Raw genomic sequence first — 27,086 nt, 5'->3', positions numbered from 1 at the left:
TGGCGGTGGCAGCGGACTCCCTCGCGCCGCGGGTTGAGTTGTTGTTGTAATCGCTGTCCCTTTGGTCGTCCTCGAGGACTGAGCTGCTGAGAGGTGTAGTGGTCACCTCTATTAGGGATGACACTCACGTTGGGAACTAGCCTGGGGGGTATTGACCAGGAAATCCACGATGGGTTCCTTCCCAGCCAGCGGCGTCTGCGCGTGTTGCAAAGCACTGCGGGGCCCAGAGGGATGGCTGAGTGGGAGTGGGCACTCGGCACTGGAGACCCGGGGCGGTGGGGCCAAGTGGGCGCGGGGCTGAGTGTCGCTGGCTTTTATAGCCTGTTGCCCACTTCGGAGTTTTCGGCTGGACAGAGGGCAGGCGGGAGGTTTGTTCTGGTACAGGGAGTCGGAGGTGGAGAAAGGTGTCTGTCAAAAGACCAAAGCCAAAGAGAAAGGAGGGGTGGAGACGGCCGAACTGGGACTCAGTGGTACCATTCCTGGGACTTGGTAATAAAACTTTGCTCTTTGGCAGGCTCGGGGTGTGGCTTTGGGAGGATAAATGTAGAACTTGAGGGAAAATGTAGGATATACACTTAAGTGAAACTTAACACCCATCAGGTTGATTCATAGTTTAAAAGATGGTCTTTTGAGTTGATGTTTACTCTCAAGGCTTCCTGTTGCCTGTCATGATCACTTGATAGTTAATGTATTTATAATTCCTTTTGAACGGTACAGATACCTATATTGTCCAGGTGTGTGTAGTTATTCTTTTTTTTTTTTTACAAAAATAATACTATTTTATTTTTTTGCTTATTCCCAAAGTAGAAATTGTAGGGGAAAAAAACAAAAACAAAAACAAAAAACAAAAAACAACACTCCCCAAATTCTGTAGTTCTCTCTGTGTGGTTTAGCTTTACTTGCTCTTAATTATTTCACCTTTGTAAGGAATAGGTGGTTATATTATCTACCTTTTATATGTAAGAAGATCCAAGCACAGAGAAGTGAAATAACTTGCCAAGGTCGTATAATTATTAGGCGTCAGAGCCCTGTTGGGTTTGATGTATCCTCTTACTTCATTGTACCTGACGGCTTCTATATTTGATATATTGATCATATCTTTCTAGGAAGATGAACCTCTTCACTATGTTTCAATACTATGCATTCAAAGCAATTAACGCTTCTATATTTTCTCTTTCTCTAAGTTTAAATCCTAGAATTATGACAACTGTTCTTTGAGTAGTTTCCTTTTGCCAGAGTTAACCAAATTTTCTACAAAAATTATGGGTTAAAGTAGCGTTTAACAGGAAAACTAAGATTTTGGTAGTTAATATTCATCAGCAAAATAAATCATTATAAAGTAAATAGCTGAAGCTATGTGTTTGCACTTAATTTTACACTTCCCTAGTCTACTCTTTGTGGCCATGATTTTCTTTGGAACACCAGAAATTTTGCAAGAAAGGAAGAGTAAGTTGTAGTATCTTTACTCTGATAAGAGGTTAGACAATTTTAAAAGAATTATAAAATTCTCTTGCAACCATGGGTGATTATAAGCAGTCTATATTTTGAGGGTATTTGAGTATGTCATGTGTTTTAGTCAGTTGTATGTAGTTTGTACAAAATTGTGCAACAGTGAAGACAAATGAAATTTCTCATTAGTTCTCACTTGAAATCCTTTCAAAATCTTCACTTGTTTTAAATGAGCCATGATATAAAAATAGGTGCCAGTGTTGTGAACTTCAACTTCACATATTTAGAGAATTATTCTTCATTTGAGCTTATGATGGTGCTTCTAGAATAGTTACTTTATTGGACAGATGTCTCTTTTAAGCCTTCATCTGTTATTTTTTTCAAGTAAATTTAATTGCTTCTTCACATAACGAGTTTCCAAATTATTTTGACATTCATAGATTTCCTTTAATTCTTGTCTTTCAGTTTAATTATATCCAAGACACATAATTTCAAACCCACACTTATCCACCATCATTAGTAAAAAGAAGTTACAGTCCAACTGAATGAACTACATGGAAATGTGACCTATGGACAAGAGAAAAATTATCCATCTCTTCAGTGGTTTACTGCTCCCCACCCAGTGTGCACCTGCACACACACACACACACACACACACACTCAAATTATGGCTACATTTTTATCTTGGCATTCTAGAATACAGTCCTGTGTTCAGGGTAGTTGCATGCCATCAGGAACAAGTGTTTTCAATATTGAAATTGAATTTGAATTTTTCAATTCTTTGCATGCTGATTGTTATTAAGGCATAAATCCTGTGATACATATGTCCTTTGTTAACTGACTCAAAAGTGTTCCAGTTTCCTAGCTTCCAGTACTTATTTTAGACATGGCATTCCCTGGCTACTTTTATCTCACTAGGTACTTTTGACATGATTTTTTTTTCTTTTCAACTTCCACACCTTTAGTATTGGGAGAATTGTTCTGTCTGCTGCTTGAGAGCCCCATTGTTCCCAGTGCTGGGCAGAGATCAGTGTGGACAGAAAGATGCCTGTGCCCTGATAGCACTGGGGGATAAGCTTTAATAAAACAATTATACAGAGTAAGTGTCTACTTGAAAATTGAGGTAAGGCTCCTGAATGAAAGAAGATGTGATAATATGTGTTAAATGATACTGAACTAGACACAGAGGTCAGAATAGGTTGCTGAAAAGTCACGTTTGTGGAGAAATAATCTGCAATAGTATTTACCAAGTCCGGTGGTCTTTGTAAGTGCGTTCATGTTTATTTTCAGAATCAGAGACATAGCTCTTACTCTGGCTATGGTTTTACTTCTCTTTCCACCGAGAGAGATACTTTTTGTCCATTTCTGATCAGGAGAAACACCTATCAATCCATTTTAAAAGCATAAGGAGAGTGTGCAAGCCTTATCTGATTATTTTCCTATATGCAAGGAGTTATTTAGGTTTAATAAGAGTCATTTTCTTTCTTAGCAACTGCTTTCAGACGGAAAAAAAGGAGATTCATGTGGGTTTTTTTTTGAGTTGTTAAAAATGACAGAATGTCTCAAAATAGAATTTTAATTGATTTGTTACACGGTCCCTAAGATTATCCGAAATATCCAAGGAGAAAGAAGATGTCCCAGAGTAAAGACGATGATCTTAAGTCTTGATATGTTGTAGAAAGCAAACTTTAACATTAAAGTTAAAACAAATTTGTTTTTAACTCAAAGTTAAAAATTTATTGAAAACATACTGTATGTTGGACATCATTTAGTTGGTGCTTAAAAAATTAATTGATGCATCCTTCCCAATAGTCATGGGGTCTACATGTATTATTATCTCCAAAGAACAATAATCATGATTGTGTTACTAATTTATATATAGGCTTTAAAAACAGCATTTTGGTCCCATAGTTGAAACTATTAACTACTGATGTATAATACTTGGTTCAAAAATTTACTGGTGCATTTAATTTCCATCATCATTGAAAATCATAATACCACTTTATCTGATCTTTTGATTACTTTTCCCTTAATAAAAATTTGTGGCAAAAAATAGAGCTTTCTTTATGTCAATGTTTTTTGCCCAGTATTTTACAGGAAAAAAAATGTATAAAGAGGAGATATATGAATGCCTAGACAAAGATTGGTAATTGCTAAATTATGGGAATTTTCTCATTTTATAGTATATATTTTTAATTTAAGAAGTGGTAACTTGAGCTTCATTTGAAACTATAAAATTTTTAAAATCAAGAGTTTGTATATTACGATTTCAAATGATGAGGAAAATATCATTAACAGAGAGAAGTTCTATGACTATTAATAAATTTAAGGATTGTTAAGTCACCTGTTCTACTTTTCCCCAGTATCTTTGTCTGGAAAATCAACTGCAAAAAGACTGTAAATTATAACCTAGGGCAACATTTAAAAGATTCTGTTAATTTTTACATTTGGGATCTCTTATCATAACTCAAAGTAATTGTTCAATATCATGAGACACTTACCCAGGGCCCAGTCCTATAGTACAGCAATTTAAGGAACCACATCCTACATGGTTGACCCATATTTGAATCTTGGCTTCAGTGGCTTGAGAAACACTCTGGGAACATGCATGTATGTCCAAAATCCTGATGGGAAGGAGGAGTAGAGGAAAATATACTGTGGTGTAACTGCCACCCACTGGGGGCAGCCTCTCTCTTTTCTCACCAGTGCCTACACCCTCTGACAATAAGAAAAAATCACTCATCTTAAATATTATCCAGATAATGTTAACCTAAGTTACATGGTACATATTATTTGCAAAATGAAGCAGTAAGTTAAATATGGCAATGAACGTAATGATCTTGCACAATGTCTGACAATAAACGTTATTCATTATTATTTCTCCCTGCAAATTATGGGTAATAGGCAATTGATAGGATTGCTGTCAATATAAGCATGAATCACAATTCATACATAGTGCCATATACAAATGTGTGCATCTCTCCTTTGAAGCCGTTGGAAATGCTCTAGGTAGTGCATATATTTTCTGTGACTCATGTATTTCAATCAAGAATATGGTACATTGTTTCTGTGTATGTTCAGCATTAGTTGATATAAAGTAACTAGTAAACTATTTTTCTAATTTATGTCATAAGGAAGGAAATGCAAGGTTTAATTTTACTTTTTTTTAGTGTGCTGGAGTGGGCAATATCAGCAAATATACCCCTTGAACGAAGTATGCAATGGAATGTCATAGTCTTGTGTACTATTTCAAAACATAATATTGTTCAATGTCAACATAAAATATACCAATTAGTTACAATAGTTTATATATTAGGCTTGGTGATAAGTCCACAAACTCAGTGACTACAGGGAACAAAAGTTTACCTCTTGCTAACACTATATTCCCATCTCAGTCAGTAAAAGTCTCTTCTGTATCTTCCTCACTGTGATTCAGGGCTATAAAGCCCCCATTCTCTAGAATATCTTCCTCCTTTATCATAGCACAGGGAAGAATGGTAAATCACCACTAGTTGTTGTTGTTTTTGTTTGTTCGTTTTGCCATAGGACATGTGCGCTCACCAGACAGAGATGGAGAGAGAGAGAGACAGTGAGAGGAAAATCATGAGAAATCACCACCCCCAGAGGGGATGGACTTGCCACAATTCCTTTTTCTTCATCCTCCTCTTGAATTTCAGGCCCACTGTGCTTTTCAAGCCACCAGGCCTGGGACTCAAACAGCATTCAGTCACATGGGAGTCCAGTGTCTCAACCCCCATGTCATCTGCGGAACCCTCACCACTAGTTCTTAAAGTTGTCTACCAAGAAGCAACATTGACACTTCTACTCATATTGGCCAGTGCAAGTCATGGGGCCACACCAGGCCTAATGATGGAAGGACAAGTGCAATTGTATCATGTACACAGCAAAGAAAACTGCAACAGAGTGAACAGACCCAACCATTATCACATAAATCAAGTAGTTTCCTTTCAGCAGTTTTATCACCTAATAACTGACTTATTTAATGAAACAGTAGACTCACCAATAGGTGGGGGCTAGCAGGTCTCACAGTAGCAAAATGCAACATTTTGTGTGGCTGACCCACCTGGGAGGGTTCTGGATGCCTAGCCAAAGTCCTCTCTGAGCATGCCAAGAACACGTGTGTCCATGAGCCAGAGCTGGCTGAATCTAGGGGTGGATTGCAAGGTCAAGACTCAGTCTGGGGCACTTTCCTCTGTCTCTCTGACTCTCTTTGTCCCTCTTGCTCTCAAAAGAAATAAGTAAACTTTAAAAAGAAAATATACCTAGTTGTTGCATGTTTTAATCATTTATTCCTTTTTTTTACTGGGTAGTATTTCATGACCTGTATAAACCACAATTTGTTCAAACATTCATCTGCTGAAAAACATCCTGGTTGTTATAGTTTTAGGCTACTTTAACTAATTTTTTAAATAAATATTCATATACATTTTTGCATATGACCATATGTATTAATTTCTTTGGGATAGATGCTCAGGAGTTGCTTATTGAGTTTTATAAAAAGTTGCCAAACTGTTTTCCAGAATAAATGTTCCATTTTACATTCCAATCAGTAAAGTCTAAGAGATTACATTTCTCTGTTATCTTCGGCAGTATTTGGTGTTATTGCTGTGTTTTCTTTTAGCCGTTCTTATAGGTGTGTAGTGACACCTCACTGTGGTTTTAATTTCCATTTCTTCAATGACTGATGATATTGAACATCATTGTATATACTCATTTATGTCTTCTTTGGTGAAATATTTCTTTAATACTTTAAACATTTTTTAAAGAATTATTTTATTTAACTTTATTTATCCATGTACTTATTTATTTTTATTTGGCCAAAGAGGAATAGAGTGAGACAGACAGAGAGAGGGAAAGTGAGAAAGCAAGCTGCCAGGTCCAGGTTTCGAAATGCCATCAGCCGTGTAGGAAGTCAGGCACCTTTAACCACCATGCTGCCACTGGCCCCTCTTTAACCATTTTCTAATTGACTTATTTACATTAATTTTTGAAGATTCTTCATATATAATAATAATATAATAATAAGACTCTCATTCTAAATAATAGTCTTTTGTCAGGTATGTGGTTTGCACTGGGATTTTAGGACCAGTATTTCTGGATTCCAATTCTTTTCTGTTGATGTAAATGCATATCTCTTAACCAGCACCATATGATCTTGATTTCTGTAGTATCTATTATCTTAAAATCATGTAGACTGACACTTCCCACTCTATTCTTCTTTTTCAAAATTATTTAGTTATTCTAACTCCTTTGCTTTTCTTCATCATCTTCCTTGGCTTCTTAACATGGTATCGTACTTGGGACCAGCAGATGGCATTATGGTTACGTCACTGGACTCCAACGTAGTCAACTGCAGTTCAGGTCCTGCACACAATGGTTTAAGACTCACACTGGGCACATGTGCATACATGCCCAAAATCCTGAGAGGGGAATGAAGGAGAAGGGATTGTGGCATGCCCATCCCTCTAGGAGGTGATTTCTCACTTTCTGTCTCTCTGGTGAGCACATGCACCTTATAACAAAAATCTCTCTTAAAAAATATGGTGGAGTACATTGATCGATTTTAAGCTAGTGAACCAGCCTTGCACTCCTGCAATTAACTATTCAATCATTATGTATAATTCTTTTTATATATTACTAAATCTAGTACATATGCCAGGTTGAATATCTCTTAATCGGATTGCTTGGGATCAAAAATATCTTAGATTTGGAATCTGGCAGATGGCGTGGTGGTTAAGGACACTGGTCTCCCACTTGGTTCACTGCAGTTTGATTCCTGGACCTGGCAGCTTGTTTTCTCAATTTCTCTTTCTCTCTCTCTCTCTCTCTCTCTCTCTTCTCTCCCTCCTTCTCTCTCCAAATTAAATAAATAAATAAAGTTAAATGAAATAATTCTTTAAAAAACCTTAGATTTTTTTTTTCTATTTTGGAATATTTGCATAAGATAGCTTGGGGATGGCATCCAAGTCTAAACATAAAATGCATTAATTTTTTAGATAACTTATACATGTAGTTTGAAGGTAATTACTCAAAATGTATTTCATTTATGAGAGAGAAAGAGTCAGACAGAGAAACATGCACCCTCAACAAGGTCTCATCATCATGTCACAATTGCCCTCACCAGCCTACCAGGCAGCCAGGATCACATGCATGTTCTCAGCATGTTTCAGGTCATTCTGGGATTCAAACTGCTGCCCTCCATGACTCTCCAGCATTAGAGTGGTTCCCTACCACTCACACCACTGTGGTAGGCTATGAAGGAAAGTTTAGACAGTATTTTTGTGCTGTAGCTTGTTTTTTTTTTTGAGAGGTTTTTGCTATAGGGCGCGTGCGCTTGCCAGACAGAGACAGAGAGATAGAAAGCGAGAAATCACCCCCCAGGGGCGATGGCCATGCCGCAATCCCTTCTCCTCCATTCTCCTCTCAGGATCTTGGACACACACGCACACGTGCCCAGCGTGAGTTTAAGCCACCGGGTCCGAGACACGAACTGTGGTTGACTATGTGGGAGTCCAGCGACATAGCCATTACGCTAACTGTTGGTCCCTGCTGTAGCATTTTTATTGCAACACATCACATGACATCATGTGTGCTGTTGTGTTGGTGCTCAAAGTTTCAGATTTTGGAGCTTTTTAGATATTAGATATTTTAAATTAGGGAGACTTTTGATGTTTACATCTTTCTTTTTTTTAAGGATTATTTATTTATTTATTATTTATTATTATTATTACTTTAAATTTGCTATATAGCACATGTGCTTACCAGACAGGTAGAGAAGGAGAGACAGAGCAAGAGAGAGAAAGTGAGAAAGCAAGCTGCCAGGTCTCTATTTATGAGGGATATTGGCCTATAGTTTTCATTTTTGGTACTGTCTTTGGTATTGGTAACAGGATAATACTAGCTTTAAACAACAAATTTTTCTATTTTTCTGAAAGAGATTATACACAATCAGTGTTAATTCTTCTTTAAACATTTGGTAGAATTCTCTAGTGAAACCATCTGGGCTGAGAGATTTCTTCTTTAGGGACTTGTTTTTAGTTATGGACTCAATTTCTTTAATAGTTGTGTTAATTTGCTAGGAATATGATAGCAAAATACCACAGACGGAGTAGCTTAAACAACAGAAAGTTATTTTCTCACAGTTTTGGAGGCTAGGAGTCCAAAATCAAAGTGTCAGAATATCTGGTTTCTTTTGAGACCTGTCTTGGCCTTGCAGATGGCCACCTTCCCACTGTATCCTCACACACCCCTGTTGCTTCTCTGTCCAAATTTCCTCTTTTCATAAGGACACGAGTCAGATTGGATTGGGCCATTCTAACAGATACATTTTAACTTAATTATCTTTATAGACCCTATATCCAAATACAATCAAATTTTTAAATACTAGGGATTAGGGCTTTAAAATATAAATTTTGGGGAGGGATATAATTCAGTCCAAAACAGTATTTATACAGTTATTCAAACGATCTGTTTTACATTGTGTGAGTCATGGCGACTTAAGTTTATTGAGGCATTTGTTCATTTTATCTAAATAACTAAATTTATTCATATAGAATAACTCATAATATTTCTTACTATTCTTTTGATGTCTGCAGGGTCTCTAGTGATATTCTTTTGTTTCATTCCTGATATTGGTTATTTGGTTCTTGTCTCTTTTTTCTTTTTTTTTTTTAGTGAGAGTTAAATAAGTACTTTTGATAGTCTTGCCACGTCATGATCCTCCTATCCCAGCCTCCCTGTCAGCTAGGACCACAGGCACATGCATTCATGCCTGCCCTGTTCAGTTTGGGAAAGGAATTGAACCCAGGCCTCCTTTGAAGCCTCAGCCATTACACAGACGTACCACACACACACACACATACACACTTTTGCCACCCTGACTGAACTGCCTTCCTTCTATTCTGTCAGTTTTGCTAGAGATTTTCCAATTGGATTCATCTTTTAAAAAGAGCATGGTGCTATGTACGTTTCATTGATTTTCTTTTACTATATTTCTGTTTTCTATTTCATTGATCTTATAATGATTATTTCCTCAACTTTTCTTTCTTTGCATTTGTTTTGCTTATTTTTTTCTATGTTTTTCAGAGGTAGTTTAGACTATTAGTTTGATATTTTTCTACTTTTTAATGTGTACAATTAGTGCCTACAAATTTCCCTCTCAACACCACTACAGCTGTGTCCTATGCATTTTAATATGTTGGCTTTTCATTTTAATTCAGTTCAATGTATTATCTAAATTTCTCTTTTTGGTTGTGCATTTGTTTTTGTTTTTATTTTATGTCAGAGGATGCATGTAAGTGCATTAGAGAGAGACAAAGACAGAGCAAATATCCCCTTCAATGGACCTGGTCATGCCCTAACTCTTTGTCCTCCAATTCTCCATCCTGACAGTGTCCTAGATGTGCACATGCACCTGGCCTGCTTCTCAAGCCACTGGGGCTGGGACATGAACCCTTCTTGGCCATGTGACTTGAAAAACGTGCTTGTTTTCAAAAATGACTTGTTTTGCCATTTTATTTTTTGTTCTCTGATTTTAGCTTATCTAAGGATTTTTTCTATCATATTGTTAGTTACTTTGGCATTCCTAGAAATCCACCTGTATTTTTTATGTTTATTTAGTTATTTCTCCAATAAGTGACAGAGAGAAAGAATAGAAAGAAAAACAGAGGAACAGCCCTCTAACAGGATCTTGACTGAGATCCACCCCCAGCTTTCAGCCAGTACTGCATTATGGGTACACACACACCCACTGAAGTCAGGGAGGTCCCAGGACTTGATCCCGCGACCCTCCTATGTGGGACAGCCTTGCCAAGACTGTGTTTTCCTTCTATGTCACCATATGGCCCTCTCCATTTGCATTTATGTATAGTAGTACCTATGGGAAATTGGTTCTAGAGCCCCTCGCAGATACTAAAATCTGAGGATGCTCAAGTCTGTTACATAAAATGGAGTAGTATTTGCCTATAAACTATATACATTCTCCCATTTCTATATTACTTATCATGCTTAATTCAATGTAATTCCATGTAAGTGGTTATGTTGTATTGCTTTTTACTTTATTTTGACTGTAGTTATTTTTTCATTATTGTTTATTTTCTGAATTTGTAGTTCACTGAATCTGTGGATGTAGAACCCTCAGATAAGGAGGGCCAACTACCTAGTGTATTTAAATGTATCACTGTATACAATTTTTGACTGGTCACTTTAAATATTACATCATATACAGATAATTTATCACAGTCTACTGCTGTTGTCATTTTACCTATTTGTGTGTAATACAAAAACTTTACCTCCTTTTATATCTTCCATTTGTAATATAATTGTCTTAACTCTTTCCTCTACATATGTTTGGAACCATATCAGACAGTGTTATAATTTTTGTTTCACTGTCAAATATAGCTTAGAAAGTTCAAGAGGAGCAGGAAAGTTCATTGCATTTATCCATACTTTTGCTTATCATGTTCTTTCTTCTTTTGTTCATATTCCATCATTTCTCCTTATATTGTTTCCTTTTGTTTTGATAACTTCGAGCCCTTCTCTGATCAGTCAGATCTGCTGATGACAAAATATTTGTGTTTTCTTCATGTGAGAATGTCTTGATTTATCCTTCATTCCTGAAAGGTATTTTCACTGGATATAGGCATCTAGGCTGACAGTGCTTTTATTTCATCCCTTGAAAAATGTGTCACTTCCTTCTGGCCTCATGGTTTCTGATGAGAAATCCACTGTCATTGTAATTGTTTTTCTCCTAGGTAAAGTGTCATTTCTCTCTTGCTGTTTACCAAGGTGTTCGTTTGTTTTTGTTTTTTTTTCTTTAGTGTTCATTAATTTGACTGTAATGTGTCTTAGCGTGGATTTCTTTTGGATTATTCAGTTATTTATTTTGGCATTCAGATTCTTTTTTTTTTTTTTTTGGAGAGGTTTTTGCTATAGGGTGCGTGTGCTCGCCTGACAGACAGAGAGAAAGAAAGCATGAAATCATACCCCAGGGGGGATGGCCACGCTGCAATCCCTTCTCCTCCATTCTCCTCTCAGGATCTTGGGCACACACACACACACGCCTGGTGTGAATTTTAAGCCACCGGGTCCAAGACACAAGCTGCGGTCGACTACATGGGAGTCCAGCAACATAGCCGTTACGCTAACTGCTGGTCCCCAGATTCTTTTTAATTGCCAATGGGTTTATGTACTCATCAGAGAGAGAAAGAAAGCATCCCCGACAGTGAGGTAAGGTCATATTGCAATCCTTTTTCTTCATTTTCCATACCATCAAGATTTGGTGCATTTAGGCACACACCTGGCAGGGCATTTTTCAAGCTCCCGGAGTTGGATTTAAACCACAATTAGCCATGTAAGCTCTGGTTCCCAATGCACAGCACTTTACCACTGTGCTATGGAGCTGACTCTCATTCAATTTCTTAAATCTATAGGTTTATACCTTCTGAGAAGTTTCCAGCCATTATTTCTTTTTGAACACTTTTTCAACCCTGCGTTTGTTCCAAGTCTCCAAGATGTGAAGTCTGAATGATTTTTTATAGTCCCATGATGTTTCCTATGTCTATTCTAACAAATTACCACACATGTGGTGAACTTTTTGTCTCTCTCTGGTCAAATGAAAGGAGAAGAAGAAGAAATTTTATTTATTTTAATTTGACCAGAGAGACAGAGAAAAAGAGAGAGAGAGAAAGTGAGAAAGCAAGCCACCAGGTCCAGGACGTGAATAGTGGTCAACCATGTGGGAGTCCAGCACTTTACCCACCACACAACCTGACAGTCAAACACATTGTGCCTTGAAACAAGACTTACAGGGGCAAGCAGGTAGCGTGGTGGTTGGGGCACTGGGCTTCCACATGGCCAACCACTGTTTGGAGTCCCAGACCAGACGGTTTGTTTTCTCACATTCACTCTCCCTCTCTCTCTCTCTCTCTAGTGAGCACAAATGCTCTATAGCAAATAAAATAATAATTATTATAATAACAAAACCATTATTAAAAGATGGGAGAAGGAGTTAAAAAAAAACACTCTCTAAAGATGACATACGAATATCCAAAAGGCATATGAAAAAATGCTCAACATCCCTCATCATAAGGGAAATGGAGATCAAAACAACAATGAGAGTCTCGCTCTGTCTGTCTGGCGAGCGCACGCACCCTATAGCAAAAATCTCTCCAGGAAAAAAAAACAAATCTACAAATAGAACTACCATATGATCCAGCGATCCCACTCCTTGGTATCTACCCAAAGGACAGAAGAATCCTTCAATGGAAAAGTGCTTGCACATTGATGTTTATTGCGGCACTATTCATGATTGCTAAGACATGGAGCCAACCCAAATGCCCCCGTATAGATGAATGGATTGAAAAACTATGGCACATATACTCTATAGAATACTATTCAGCCATAAAAACCAACAAAACCCTGGCTTTTGACAGAAAGTGGAAGAATATGGAAGATTTACTGCTGAGTGAAGCAAGCCAGGCTATGAAGGAGAGACACTGTATGTCCCCACTTAATATATACCAAGTGTTTTGCACTCTATGACTGAAACTGATTGACTAAAGGATGTACAATCACAAGAGATGGGTGTGAATGCCAGACGTGGTGTGTGTGGAGGAGTGGGGCCTGGGGAAGTACATTTGGAGAAGGGATATGGAGGCAGAGCATTGACGGGATGGGGAGGTATGGTGTTATCAGTTGAAGATATTTTGATCAAGTGGACTGGAGAGAAATGTTCACATATTGAAATGTTCACTCTGTGAGGTAAATAATGTGATTGAATGTTTTTAAAAAAAGAAAACCGTTATCCAGCCTACTGCACACAGGCTGTAGTTTTTCTCATCCATTTCTTTTTTCGCCCTCTCATCCCACAATATATTTTTCTTTGTTGTTCAAAGCGGGTGATTCCTATTGTTCTATCTTCCAATGTCCAGATCCTTTCCTGTCCCTTCCATTCTATCATTGAACTCACCCAGTGAATTTTATATTTTTGTTATGCTTTATTTCAGTTCTAAAATTTCCACTTTGCTCTGCCTTATATATTCTGTTTCTTAGTTAAAGGTTTGTACTTTTTCATCCATTTCAGAATTGCTCTTTGAAAAATTGTTATTATGGCTGCTTTAAGAATTTTGCTGGAAAATTCTATCATCTCTGTCATTTCATTGTTGGCCCCCTTTTGACTGACATTTTTTATTTGGTTTAAAATCTTCCTGTACTTGCTCTGATAAATAATGTTCAATTGAAACCTGGCCATTTTCTTTTAATTAATTAATTAATTAATTGTTATTTTGCATTGAGTCACTGTGTTTCATCACAGCACACCAAGTGAATTTTCATTTTCTTTCATATTAGGTGAGTCTGGGTCATTTTTAGCTGACTTGTACTAACATCATCTCACGGACAATGTGGGGGTGATACCACCTCGTCACTGCCAGGTAGTGGTAAAAGTACAGACTCCTCCAGTCTCCCTTGGCACTTGAAGGGGCTCCACATTACTGTGGGGCAAGTGGGCATTCAGATTCTCACTGGTCTTTACTGATAGCTACTTGGCAGGAAGAGTGGAAGTGCCTTTCTTCTGTTCCCTCTATGGTCTCCACTGATGACTTCTGGGCTTTGTACAGACTCCTCCAGTCTCCCTTGGCACTTGAAGGGGCTCCACATTACTGTGGGGTAAGTGGGCATTCAGATTCTCACTGGTCTTTACTGATAGCTACTTGGCAGGAAGAGTGGGTTAGGGTTCCTTTCTTCTGTTCCCTCTATAGTCTCCACTGATGACTGCTGGGCTTTGACTGATGGTACTCACTCTCCACTGGACCCCTCTTGCACCACCACTTCAGTGAAGACAAGAAGGGGAGACCTGGTATTGCCATGTGGGGGTGGGAGCTCATGAATGGAAGTCATGTAATCTCTGTTAACAGCATAGTTGGGGTGAGGGGTCCTGTTACTAACTGATGGGATGAAAGTGCCAGCTCCCTACTTGGCCATTTGTGACATCACCATGATAGAGGATGGGGGAAGTTGGGCTACCTTGTACCAGCCTGGTAAGGATGAAAGTCAAGATTCCCTATACAGCCTGTGTTGATGTGTGTGTGTGTGTGTGTGTGTGTGTGTGTGTGTGCATGCACATGTGCACACACTGTGGAAGACAGAGTGGTGGCCACAGCTTTTTTTGGTCGTGTATGGCTGAAATAGAGTAGTTATTGTTTAATTTTTGTTTTTTTGTTTTGTGTTTTGTCTTACTGTGCTGCTCCTTTTCTAGTTTTAGGTTAGAGAGATTACATTTTTGTCGGTACTTTTTTTGAAATATGTGCCTTTCTGGGTTTCCAGTTTCTGTAGCTCTAAGTCATGGCTGTGTGAGGCAATACAAAATTCCAAGAACTCACCACTCTGTTGTGCCTTGGCTTCCAGGTTTCCTAGCTCATTTGTCCTCTTCTCTGCAACTTTCACAGTCTTGATATGTTTATTTTACATATAACATCAAGGGCATTTAATTGTATGTAGTGAGAAGAATAAGGAAAAGTTCTTTTACTCTATACTCACAAAAACAGAATTCCCATCTCTATTTGTTTTATGCATGTGTAAACTGAAAAATATCGCCCTGCATTGGTTCGCAGAGGGTGAATCTCAGAGAGTTACTGTAATCTGTTTCTGAATAAACAACTCTTTCCAGGCCACCTGGGTTAGTGATTTCCTGGCTAGTGATGCAAATAGGTTCACAGAACAATCCATCAGTATAAGATTCAGGGACCATGATTCCCCCAAATCAGGGCTGTGTCCCCTACAGGGAAGCCACTAGGGCAGACTGCAGCCCCAGCTGGAGAGCGACCCATCTCTCGTAAGCTCTTCTTTTGGCAGGATTCTAGAACCATGCCATCCCACTTCTCAATGTATTCTCACTAAGTGCTCTTTATTCCCAAGAATATCATCATCTGAAATGTACTTCTGAACCTGTAAGTATGTAGGAAAATATATTTCTAAGCTAAGAAAAAAATAATGAACATAAAATCTTGTTTAGGGCCGGTACCATGTGCAGTTGTTAGGCACTGTGCAGAGGAAGCCAGCTCTCACATGGCCCACGGGAGTGCAAGTCTCAGCTGTGATGGCTTCATTCTGGGCTCCTGTACATGAGCCCAGGATCCTGATAGGCTGGAGAATTAGAGGAAAACAAATTCCAACTCATAACCAGGCCCCACTGTGAGATTCTTTCTCTTGCATGCTCTCTCTCACTCATATGTGTGTGTGTGTATTCCTTCTAGCATTAAAAAATAAATTATATGTTTAAATTCTGAGAAGCATCTACCAGCAAGCATTCTTGTTAATTTCTTTTGATCTAAAATTATACATTAAAAATAAACGTATTGACTTGTCAAGTTGTTTGATCACTATTTGGTAGATTAAGAATAAAAGATGGGGGCTAAGAATTTTCTGCTTGAAACCGATATGCTGAGGAATGGCAACTGACGGGAAGGAGATCACAGGGAATGTTCTGTAGAAGACAAGTCAAGTTACCGACATGGTAGCCACCACTAACGTCCTTACTAGATTCGTGCAATGGTCCTCAAAGTGTGGCCTTTGAGCAAGTGGCAGCAATACGACCTTGGAACTCTTTGTGAATACAAATGCTAGGATTTCACCCCAGATCTATTGAATCTAGCACTCTCAGGGCAGGGCCCAGAAACCTGTCATAGCAAGTCCTCTAGGAAACTCTAATGTGCACAACAGTTGGAAACCACAGTACTAGGGTCACCCCTCCAACTATCACAAAATACGCTAAATGTAGGCTTTTAATGACCCTCAACTCATTCATTCAGGTTTTTGGGACATGTGTTTATTGCATTTAACATTTCATATATTTTCACTATAAACGTTTATTCAAGTAAATATAGTCAAGAAATAAAAATCGCTTTATTTAAAACTGTCTCTTTGATTAAATACATGTTAATGATTTGCATAATTATTTTCAATCCTTACCCATATGTACTCCATGTCTGATTTTGTGGTTGACAGTAAACAAATAAGCCAGGCCTATACTTCCGTGCCATGCTTCCTCATAGTTCCTCATACATTCATGAGTTTTCTAGCTCTTTTTAATGTTCTCTTCTAGAGCTGACACAGCCATAAAAGTATTTGGTATTGAGGGTGGGGCCCTCTTTGCATCATTTAAAGAAAATGCTTTTTAGGAGATCCTTTCACACAATATTGTTAGGGACAGATGCATATGCAGATGTCCAAACTCATCATTGTCATTACCACATCAGCTCTTCCATGGGGGATTCACTGACTACTGCATGTAGGCTTTTTTCTCTGGGGTCATGTGAGATTAAAGGAAATCTTGGCTACAAGGCTGTCCTGAGGAAAGAGTAACTGTATTTCTAAGTAAAGATTTTATAGTTGGGATACAGTTGCAAATGCTAGGATGGGGTAAAACAAAATCAGCAAGAAATAAAAGGTTACAAAGTTTATAAATTCTTTGTGATTATAATAAAGTAAGAATAGATGCAGGTTTCAAAATAGTCTGTGACTTCTATCTCTAAAGATGGGTCTTTATTTCAAGAACAGTATGTCATCCAGTTTTATACTATCAATCAGCAATTCACTAACAGGCATATAGATTTTTATTTACTTAGTGTTCACCACACCCGATGAATAATACTTCCAGTTTTTAATTAGGTATCACATTTTACTATGTATATTTCAAATGGTTTAGTTTTTATAAATTTCCATTTCATTTTTCCTTAATTTGATATACCTTTTAAAATGTCTTTTCCTTGAATAAACTAAGAAAAAAATCTCATGAACCATTCATCTTCTTTTTATTTAACATAGCACACCACACAGTATCAGTTCAGAAAAATATTCTCTACTCCGTCACTATTTCCAAACACCAGTTGTCTTATATTTTTCTCTTTCCTTCTGCTTCCTTTGTGCATTCAACCTTTTCATTTACACATTTTTGTTTGGGTGTTTAAATGGTTGTGCCTCTGCAATGTGTGGGGGGGATGAGACTTTTCCAAACTTCATTAGATAGTGTTGGTTCAATAACACCATTTGGGCAGGTTGGAGGAATCACCCCTTTAAGAACAGATTTTTTAAATGGTGCAACAGATGTTTTCTCTCATGGAGTCATCTTTTATGTAATAAAAGCCCCCAGCCCTGGCAGTACTAGTCAGATGTCTTCATTCTTAAAGTAATTACTTGGTTGGCATTTTTAAAATGTTGTAATTAAATCACCACCAAAATACTAAGTGAGGTTAAAATACAAAGATAAATAGATCCTAATAAACTGGGTCATGAAGAGGGGAATCAGAAAGGAAGGAAGTACACACTGTGTCTTCTGAGGGTAGTGGTCCAGATTTTTTTCTGCAGTGTTAGCTTCCATTTATAAACACAGAAGTTGTCAGGTGATTATTTTACCCACATGCAGATAATTTCTATCTCTTACATTTAAACTAAACATTGTAAAAGTAGTGTTTACCATTAGGATGCACACAAAACAATACTTTCTGCTAATGCTGATTAATATCTAGAGACCAGCAAATGGTGTAAGGGTTAAGTCATTGGATCCAGAGGCTTAAAACTCATGCCAGGTGTGTATGCATGCATGCTCAAATTCCTGAGAGGAGAATGAAGGAGAAGGGATTGTGATGTGGCCATCCCACCTGGGGAATGATTTCTCACTTTCTGTTCCTCTGTCTCTCTCTGTCTCTCTGGTGAGCGCAGCACCACCCTATAGCAAAAAAAAAAAAAAAAGTTTTAGGAAATGATGTATGAATCAGGATAATTTTGGATATGAATCATATTTTCTGGGTCAGCTTGGTAGTGCAGTGGTAACACATTGGCCAAGGGAAGGTGGATCCCTATGGAAGACTGTGGGTTTGGCTTCCCAGTCAATCTGCACACGGTGTGTATGCCCATGATCTTGGGTGACTGGGAAGGCCAGGGGAATCTCAGCATGAAACTCTGCTGAGCTGCTCGTCTTTCTCATTTTCTCTCTTTCAGTCTCTCTCACTCTAATGAAAGGAGACTATGGATCTGACTCTCAAGAAAACCATACAAAATATTCAGCTTTGTTTTTGTTTTTGTTTTCCCCGATATCAATGTATTCTTGGTTTAGAAAAATATGTGCCCAAATCTTTTTTTTTTATGTTTTTTCATTTAGTTTTCATTTATTTAGTATTTTTTAGCGATTTATTTTCCAAAAGCGTATAACATAATGGTTAGAAACTAAAAGGTATTGTTTAAATACCTCTAATATTTTAGGTGGAGCTTAGATATGACTTGAGAGTTGCTTTATATATCTATAATTTGAGTATTTTGGAGATAAGGAAGGAAAAAAAGCTGGTATGGATCCAAAAGAAATGGTTGTCTATCAGCAATCTGCTATGGAGTTTCTCTCCCTTGCCATACCATCCACGTGCCTCTCTAGTTCATATAGCTATTATACCAGTCATTTATTGTTTTGAGCAGTGTTTTTCAAGGACCATTGGTATCAGATGATCTAGGCCATTTATTAAAAGTAACATGTGTCTAAACTCCATCCTACATCTACTTGCTGAAACAGAATCTACATTAAGATTTTAAAGTTAACACTACTGATGGGAGCTAGTCCAGATCTGTGCTTCACAGAATAGCTTCTTCTAATTTTTTTTTAATGCCAGAGGATACCATGTGCACATGTGAGAAAGAAAGAGTGGGAGAAACAGAGAGAGAAAGCATCCCCAATATGACCTAGTCACAATCCTTTTCTCTCTAATTTTTTACCCTTTTAAGATTTGCAGACACACACACACACACACACACACACACACACACACGTGCACCCAGTGTTTTTTTTGTTTGTTTGTTTGTTTGGTTTTGGTTTTGGTTTGGAGAAGTTTTTGCTATAGGGTGCGTACACTCGCCAGACAGATAGAGAGAGACAGAGAGACAGAAAGCGAGAAATCACCCCCCAGGGGGAATGCCATGCCACAGTTCCTTCTCCTCCATTCTCCTCTCGGGATCTTGGGCACGCACGCACACATGCCCGGCGTGAATTTAAGCCTCCGGGTCTGGGACTCGAACCATGGTTGACTACGTGGGAGTCCAGCGACACAGTCATTATGCTAACTGCTGGTCCCCACCCAGTGTGTTTTTAAGCCTCCATGACTGGGACCCAAACCTTGGCTCCTTGTACACAGTGCCTAACTGCTGTACTACCAGGCAAGACTCAGAATAGCTTCTTAAAAATCAGAATGCTGGGACCAGCAGTTAGCGTAATGTCTATGTCGCTGGACTCCCACATGGTCAACTGAGGTTTGAGTCCTGGACCTGGTGACTTGGGCTCACGCCGGGCACGTATGCGTGCATGCCCAAGATCCCAAGAGAAGAATGGAGAAGAAGGGATTGCGGCGTGGCCATCCTCCCTGGGGGGCGATTTCTCGCTTTCTGTCTCTCTGTCTCTCTCTGTCTTTCTGGCGAGCTTACACGCTCTGTAGCAAAAACCTCTCAAAAAAAAAAATCAGAATGCTTGGATCCCATCTCCAAGTTTGCCATTTAAATAACTTAGTATGTTTCAAGCATGCAGACTACGTTAACCAGAAATGAGCTGTAGAAGTCAGAAGGTCAGAGTGGAGGTGGTTGTTAACAATGGGACAGAGACACAGAGAGAGATAAAGGAAAAGTGAGAAGTCTTCCTCTATCCCCATGGGGGATGGCCATGCCACAATGTTTTCTCCTCCATTTCTCCTTTCAGGATTTTGGGCATGCATGCATATGTGCTCTGCTGTACCTCAAGCTGCCAGGCATGAGACTTGAACCATGTGGTTGGCCATATGTGATCCAGCCACCTTAAACACCATGCCATGGGCTGGCCCCATTATTTCCTTTATCCTCTCAGTAATCTCCTTTATTAAAAATGTTTGTACTTTATTCATTTATTTTCTCCATGAGTGAGAAAGACAGAGAGTTCTCCCAGCAGAGTCTTGGTGTTGCAATAGTGTAGCTTCGGTCAGCCCCAGATCGATGCCCAGCATACCCAGGGGGATCTTCTGGGTATGAAGTGAAACCTTCCCATGTGGGTCAACTTCACAGGGTGTCTCATTTTACCCCTGCACCACAGCCACTGGCCAGCTTTTTGTGGGTGGTAATTGGTTTTAACTTTTAGGTGAGAAAACAGATAGGAAAGTAGGAGTTGTATCAAAGCTACCCTGTGGCAGAACTGAAATTCCTGGGTTTTATGACTGTTTTTATAAAATAAGAAAGAAGCTACCATATCACTTGAGACCTGGACCTTGTCCTCTAAGTGTCCTCTAAGTAACCAATCAGATAGGGGCAGAGTTTTACAAACCACCATTCACATGAGTAGGATGTTCTCAAGGTGTGTAATTAGGATGAACAGTCACTGGGCAGGCACAGAGTGATTTCATAGTCAGAACTGTAGCTTATTTAACAGACCCTCATAGTTGTGATAATATGAAGGATCTACAAAATCTGGTTCTACTCTCAAATTTCATTTTTAAAAACTGTATCACAACTTATAAAAATAGCTACTGATATATATTAGAAAGAGCAATACAGGCGTATTTAAATGTAATAAACAAGTATACATATTTCAATCTCCCAAATATCCTCATGTCCTCAGGTCACCTTGTCTCAGAAAATCTGAGTGAAATTGGCTTGATCTTCCACTAGATCAAATTCATGCATATTTCCTGTTATTTCAGAGGGTTTTTATGGAGCTTACAGTTCCCCTGAGACTCTATTCTGAGCGTCTGCATCTGTTGAATACCCAGTCATCACTGTGAGCATGATGCCAACGTAGGTCATCCTACTGGAAACCACCCTCGATTCCTTTACTCTTTGAAGTATTGCCGGCTTCAGGCTGTGGGTTTAGTAGATTCTTGTGGTAGGTTTGAGACAATGAAGTCAAGTTACAGGACAGAAATATTAGACATCTCTAGTACTGAAACAATCTCAATGATTTCTTTTCTGAAAAAAGACACAGTTCATCTTTTTAACTTATGCTTCAGCATCTTGAGAAATGGGGTTACTTCTAAGTGTACAGCTTCATCTCAAAATGGCAGGGCCATAATAGTAAATCATATTTCTGGCTTTCTGTTTCCCCTGTTGATCTAGGAATTGTCTATCATATTTTTAGCTACTAGTGAAGTGTAATCTTTACCCTCATAGACAGAAAAAGCAAATGGCCCTCTCATCTGTGAAAGAGCCCCTGAAACTCCCCCGGTCTCAGCACATAAAATGTTCCATCCTCCAGTGATGAATCCAGCAGATGAATGGCTTAACTGCAATGTAGGGGTCTGGAGCTAATATTGTGAGATCCTTCTAAGTCAGAGAGTGTAACTAACTCCATAGTGGTGGTGTTACTGTCCACTGAAAGATACATCTGAGAAGTGCATACTCTGCTGAGAGTAGAAATCTTTAGGACCCTGAGTAAGGAAAACATGGTATGTACCTTAATAGATATCTTTCAAAGAAAAACAAAACTTAAACCTTTTTCAACATGAATGGGACGCTAACAAGAATAAAATAAGCCTTGTTTGTATCATGCAGGTTATGATATATTAATAGCAGATTTTGCATATGTGGTGCAAAAAAATAAAAATATCTGGTTGTGATGAAAAGTAACCACTGCATTATGGAACAAAAATTAGCAAACCAGCACTTTAGAAGATTAATACTCATTTCATGTAATGTGACCACTACTACAATCCAGATAACTACAATGACTGAATTAGTTGCTTAAGATTGGTGGTAAACATAGCATATATCAGAATCACCTGGAGAGCTTTTCAAAGTACATATTGCTTGGACCAACTTCCAGAGCTCTGGATTTTTATAAATCTGAAGTGGGACTAAATTTTTATTTCTGACAAGTTACTAAATGATGCTGATACCAATAATCTAGGAACCATACTTTGAGAGCCACTGAAATGACATGTAAAACTCATAATAAATCACAGTGACTTTATTAAATCATTCAAACATTTTATGGCAGTCACAAAAAAGAAATCGGGTGCTTGAGTGTGACTAAAGGAATGTGTTTAAGCCTGTTCAGAATGCTATAATAAAATATCATAAACTGGGTGACTAATAAATAACAGAAATGTATGCTTCACAGTTCTGGATGCTGAGAAGTCCAGGACCAAGGCAGAATTAGTATTGATTGGGTCTGGCTGGCTTACTCAGCGATGGTCCCTTGCTGTGTCCTCCACATAGAGGGAAGTGCTTCTTTTACAAGGGCACTAATCCCATTCAAGAAAGTTCCACCTTCACGACCTAGTCACCTCCCAAACGTGCAAGTCTATGAGATAAACAAATACCTCATAATACCATCACTTTGGAGATTGGGATTTCAGCATATACATCTTGAAGGGGATGCAACCATTAAGACCGTAGCAGAATGTGTGTCTTAATTTAATAGCTCTGAAACCCACCTTGTTTTGTGCCTTGAAATTTTGCAGTGTGAGATTTGGAAGGATGTGCCAGTACTCATTAGTTGATTAAGCTTTTAGGTGTTCATTTAGTTTTTCCACTAGGGTAGACTCTCTTGCTTAATTCCTTTCTTGATTCTTGCTTCACAACAGCTGGTTCAGCTCATTCCACTTGATTGGCTAAGATCAACTCAAACAAATACATCTCAAAAGTTACACTGAACTATGACCAGCAGATGACATGATGGTTATATCTCTGGACTTCTATGTAGTAGACTGTGGTTCCTGTCCTGGACCTGGTGGCTTAAAACTCACACCAGACATGTGTGCATGTGTGCCTAAGATCCTGAGAGGAGAATGGAAGGGAAGGGATTGTAGTGTGGTCAATCCCCCTGGGGGGGGGTGATTTCTCACTTTCTGTCTCTGTCTCTCCAGCGAGTGATACATCCATTTGTAAAAATCTATCTCTAAATGAAGTTACACTGTATTTAGGTTCATCAGCTTTGTCTTTTTAGATTTCCTTTAATCTTTGAAATATGGGTTGGTTAATCATTATGGTTTCTAATCATTATTCAGGACATCTGAGTTTTTGTGCTCCTCCTGAACACAATCCTTCCCTTGAAAAATACTCCTAGTTCCTGGGACGAGTATCCTTTAAATATTTGCAAATATCACACACACACACACACACACACACACACACACTAAAACCATTCTTAAAAACATCCTACTATTCCATAATCATATTTTTGGAGTACGTTTGTCTTCAGTTACAGTGTACATAATTCTGCTTGCTAGTATGGATGAAATGAGTGTTACCTTTGTTCTGCGACTTGCGTTGTAGCAAGTTAGCTGTATGTTGTTTCTAGTTTTATTAAGAAAGTATTCTCAAGTATTTTATGTTGCCTAATGTTCCTCTTTCCAAAAATTAAAGTTTCTCACCATCACTAAATGCTGTCTTAGAATCTGCTTTGGTAAACTTACCAAGGGAAAAGACTTTACCTCTTTCTTCCAACCAGGTCCCAGTGATTCTCTTCTTCTGTGGAACCCAACTCTCATCTTTTACTTTTGTTTTAGGATCACGATGGACTAGTAGGACAGTAAAGCCAAAAGGAAACAAAGGTCTCATCTAGTCGCATCCTTTCACCTAAGACAGAAACTAACGTGGACTGCCCAAGACCACAAATTAAACCAGTCACACAGGAAATGACGAGCTCTCAAGACCTTTTAGCCTTCAGGTCAATCTTTTTTGACTAGCATATCTGAAGTTTTAACTAATGTAATGGATCTTGGTCATTTCCATGGCTGTTGGAAGTGATTTACCAAAGCAGCTGCTATGGCTCAATAGTCAAAACTTTTCATATTGGAACTGTCCTGTTTTTATAATCCTTTTAGCTGTTTTAAAATATTTTTGTTTTGGGATAATTTGCATTCATGTACAATTGTAAAAATATAATATAGAGGTCCCCAAAATCTTTTGCCCTCTTTATGCAATGGTAGCATCTTGAAAAACTATAGTACAGTATCACAACCAGAAAATTGAAATCGATATGATCCATAGACCTTATTTGGATTTTACAAGTTTTTTGTACACTCTCTTGTGTGTGTATGTGTGTTTAGGTCTGTTCAGTTTTATGCCATGAGAAGAACTGCATAAATAACACTGCAGTCAAGATAAAGAACAGTTCCACCACTGCAAGGATCCCTTGTACTGCTCTTATATAGCCAAGCTCACTTCCTTTCCTCCTCTGTCCCTCCATCCTTAAGCTCCAACAATAGCAAATCGTTCATCTCTATCCTATTACTTCAAAAATGATATATAAATAGAATTTTACTGTGCAAACTTTTAAGAATTTTTAAAATTCAGCATACTTTCTTTAAAATCAATCCAAATTCTCTCATACATCATAGTTCATTCTTTTTTATTCCTGAGTAATAGTTCATGATATTAGTATACTAATATTTCATGATATTAGTGTACTTTCTTTAACCAGTTACCTTTTAAAGAATTTCAATTTTTAAAAAAAATTCTCCCGAAGAAGTGCCTAAGAGTACAATTGCTGGGTGTTTAGTTCTGTAAGAAACTGGAAAGTGTTTTTCAGAATGGATGTGCCATTCTACATTTCCATCAACAATGTATGAATGTGTAAGTTTCTTTCAGCCTCACCAGCGTTGGCGTTATTACCATGTTTAGTTTAGCCCTTCTGATAAGCATACAGTAATATCTCATTGTGGGTTTACTGTGTACTTCTTTAATGAATTTTACTGTGCAAACTTTTAAGAATTTTTAAAATTCAGCATACTTTCTTTAAAATCAATCCAAATTCTCTCATACATCATAGTTCATTCTTTTTTATTCCTGAGTAATAGTTCATGATATTAGTATACTAATATTTCATGATATTAGTGTACTTTCTTTAACCAGTTACCTTTTAAAGAATTTCAATTTTTAAAAAAAATTCTCCCGAAGAAGTGCCTAAGAGTACAATTGCTGGGTGTTTAGTTCTGTAAGAAACTGGAAAGTGTTTTTCAGAATGGATGTGCCATTCTACATTTCCATCAACAATGTATGAATGTGTAAGTTTCTTTCAGCCTCACCAGCGTTGGCGTTATTACCATGTTTAGTTTAGCCCTTCTGATAAGCATACAGTAATATCTCATTGTGAGTTTACTGTGTACTTCTTTAATGGCTAATGATGTTGAACATCTTTTCATGTGCTATTTGCCATCTGTACATCCTCTTTGGTGACTTGCGTCTTCATATCTTTTACCCATTTTCTAATGGGATTGTGTTTTCTTTTACTGCTAAGTTTTGAAAGTCCTTTATATATTCTGTATACTCAAATTTTAGTTTTCAAAAGTTTCATTTAGTCTGCATCTTGTGTTTTCCTCTTCTTATCTGGATCTTTCACAGTGCAAACAGTTTTAATCTTGATAAAGCCTATTTCATAAAGATTTATTTTCCCCTTTTATGAATGGTGTCCATGATGGCAAGTTTAAGAACTCTTTACCTAGCTCTAGTTTTTGTTTTTTGTTTTTTGGTTTTTTTTTTTTTTTTTGAGAGGTTTTTGCTATAGGGTGCGTGTACTCGCCAGACAGAGAGAGACATAGAGACAGAAAGCGAGAAATCACCCCCCAGGGAGGATGGTCACGCCACAATCCCTTCTCCATTCTCCTCTTGGGATCTTGGGCATGCATGCACACGCGCCCTGCGTGAGTTCTAAGCCACCGGATCCAGGACGCGAACCACGGTCCACTACGTGGGAGTCCAGCGACATAGCCATTACGCTAACTGCTGGTTCCCGCTAGCTCTAGTTTTTGAAGATGTTCTCTTCTTTTCTTCCCAGAAAGTTTTATTATTCTGTATTTAAGACTATATTCTAATTTTGAGTTAATTTTTGTATAAAGCTTGAGGTTTAGGCTGAAATTCATTGTTTTGCTTATGAATGTCTAAGTGCTCCAGCAAAAATGTCTTCCATTTTGACATATATGTTTATTATTCCGCAAACATTTTTGTGATAAGCTACCATGTCCACTACTGGGTAGTAGAGACAGGAAGATGAGTACAACACAGTTCTCAAAATATTCCCTGGTGTAGCGAGGAAGTATTCTATAGAAATACCTTCAAAAATATAGGTTAAATTGTAAGACAGGAGAATGCACAGAGGAAATGGACTTGAAGGATACAAGTGGAGCAGGCAGAGTAGGTATAAGCTACTGCAATGACTTAGCTGAGAACTAACTCAAGCAGAAGCATAAAGATAGAAAGGAGTGAATAGATCAGAGGAATATTGATAAAAAAATATTATCAGAGACTTACAGAGAATGGTTTAGGGAGAAGGACTGATCAAAAGTACACAGAGTTGGTGGGGTATTATCCAAAAAGGTAGAGAGGAGGAGGCAGATTAGGATAGATGATAATGAATTTGTTTGAAATTTCCTGATTCTGAGAAAGTCATTAAACATCTAGGGGGAGCTGTGATAGTAATAGTTTTCACATATGAAACTACAGTTTGCAGGAAAATTTCATTGTGAACAATTTTTGAAAATTTCCAGAAATCTTCTAGCACAGAGGAAAGCTCGTATAAATTTGAGTTGTACTGTTTTAAGTCAAAAACAGAATTGATGACATTTTAGGACACATTACGGTTAATGTAAAGATTCTGGTCTTTGGTGTACTTTAGCCCTGAA

The 27,086-nt window shown here is 38.0% G+C and overlaps 1 protein-coding gene across 1 annotated transcript in view; it reads left to right on the top strand.

The window, feature by feature from the left end:
• Window positions 1-27,086, top strand: part of DTNA (dystrobrevin alpha) — a 418,880-nt gene that overhangs the window by 665 nt on the left and 391,129 nt on the right. The gene's annotated exons all lie outside the window — the stretch shown is intronic.

Source organism: Tupaia chinensis, unplaced genomic scaffold, assembly GCF_000334495.1.
Source record: "Tupaia chinensis unplaced genomic scaffold, TupChi_1.0 Scaffold000290_1, whole genome shotgun sequence".
NCBI lineage: Eukaryota > Metazoa > Chordata > Mammalia > Scandentia > Tupaiidae > Tupaia > Tupaia belangeri.
This window is presented reverse-complemented; position numbering and strand designations above follow the sequence as displayed.